Consider the following 2,163-nt stretch of genomic DNA (forward strand, 5'->3'; position numbering starts at 1 on the left):
CATATATTTTCTAATCATTCTGGGTTCCACCTCTACAGTCCTTCTTTATCTCATCCACAAGGATCTTCCTTCTCTACAGGGCTTTGAAAATTATTCTATGTGCAAGTTTGGTGAGCTGTTGTCCCTCTGACCAACCTGAAATCAAATGAGTGGCCTAACTGAGGTCATCCCAAAAGCACAAGCCAGGGATTGAACTGACGGTGGTCCTAGCAGGGACCTCTTTTCCACACTGAGCCATCAGGTTCAATGGTTCATTTATTATCAAAGTATGCAGCAGTGTACAACTCTGAGATTCATCTTCTCCAGATAGCCATGAAACAAAGAAAACCATGGACATCGTTCAAGAAACACCTCAAACCCACCCCCCGGCAAAAAAGAACAGCAACACGACTATCAACTCCACCCCATCCCAAAACGTGACACACGACAGCAAGGACATCAACCTCCAAACTCCCCCCTCCTCAGCAAGAAGAAAACTTGGCTGCAGGGATCTTGCTTTACAGGGCTTCAGGAACCACTCTATGTGCAAGCTTGGTGCGCCGTCAGCCCTTGAATCAAGCTGAAAACAATTGAGTGGCCTGACTGAGAAAAACTGGCTCTTTATTCCAAAGATAGACCCTCCCCCCATCGCGATGGTGAACCGAGTCTCACGTCCCTCACTGAATGCTCACTGTGCAGGGAGGCCATTTATTTTCATCTACAGCAAGGCGGCTGTTTCCAGAGGACTATTTCTGTGCACAGGAAGCTGCAGTTTCACAGTCCACGAGCTCAGCGTTGGTTAGCAAGTTGTTGACTGTAAATGGAAGGTGGGGGAGTTCCAGCAAGGCTCCTCAGTGTGAACCATCACTAGCTGAATGCCTTCACCCAATGCCAGGTCAGATATGAAACTCTCTGGGTTTAATTACTGTCTTTACCTACAGATGAAGGGATTGAACTCATCAGCCGATGATGATACAATAGGTTTGGGATCCTGCATCAGTTTCTTCTGAGTCCAACTCCATGTCACAAACAATGCCTAACCCAAACTATGTGAGCAAGTAAGTTTTTCAACCAAATGGTACACAGACGGTTAAGGGTCATAGAGGACTATAAGCGCAGATTTGTCACCCGAGACCATTTCTCTCAGATTCTCGTAGAAATAGCTGGGCTCTTTTATACTTTACCATGTGCTTGCAAATTCTGGGGGTTTTATGCCTGCATTTGTGAGTCATGAGACAGATTCACTGCTGAGCTTGAGGGAAAAGTGGTTACTTTCTTTATTGCTACACCCAGGACATCAGAGCAAATTACTGTATACACAACATTCTGAGGGGAAATTGCTCAAAGTTCTTAAAAGGGAAATGGAAAGATATAGCATAAAAATCATTAAATTAACTAAACTTCCCCCCCCCCCAACTGTCCATTCTCAATACAGAAACCAGTTCATTCATCTTGTTTCAAATATTCTATACCCTGCTTACCCAGAGTGCAAACTGGATATAACTTCACTGTCGTGACCCAACATAAGGTGAGTTGCAAACTCCATGGAGAGTCCCTCAACAGGACCACCTAATTTCACTACCTTTCCCAATGGCAGAGCTGTCTAGAACCAGATGGCATAGTTCTGAGGTAAAGAGTAGGAGGTTTAGAAGGGATAAAAGGAAAAAGTATTTATGGAAATCTCACAGTCTAATAAGTACGAAGGAAATTATCTGAACCGCTGAGTCATAGATGGCTTTAGATGACATACGGGTTTAATATAGGTGGGTCCTCGATAGTCAGCACAGACATGGTTGGCCAAATGGCCTGTTTCTCTGCAGTGCGATGCTATCAAATCTCTCTGATTCTATAACTCTATAATGAATGTCACCAATGTTCCCTCTATTCTTTGTGCAGCTGCGCGGACCAACCATTGTTCTGAGCAGGAAATTTTTACACAGCCTGAAAACCGCGCAGCACTTTAAATGTTTAATTTTGTAATAGGCATACTATGAACATTCAGAATGAAGACTGAAAAATCACACACTTCTGATTTGATTTATTCATTGAAGGGGGTAATGAAATACAGTGTAACAAAGAAAATCGTTCACGTTTTATAAACTTTTTCTAGCTGCGTCCAATTCTAGCTGGGCGGCAACGAAGGCGGAAGCATTTCAGTTAATGTGCAGCCATGCACCCACGCAG

This window comes from Hypanus sabinus, chromosome 13 (assembly GCF_030144855.1).
Source record: "Hypanus sabinus isolate sHypSab1 chromosome 13, sHypSab1.hap1, whole genome shotgun sequence".
In the NCBI taxonomy this organism is placed as follows: domain Eukaryota; kingdom Metazoa; phylum Chordata; class Chondrichthyes; order Myliobatiformes; family Dasyatidae; genus Hypanus; species Hypanus sabinus.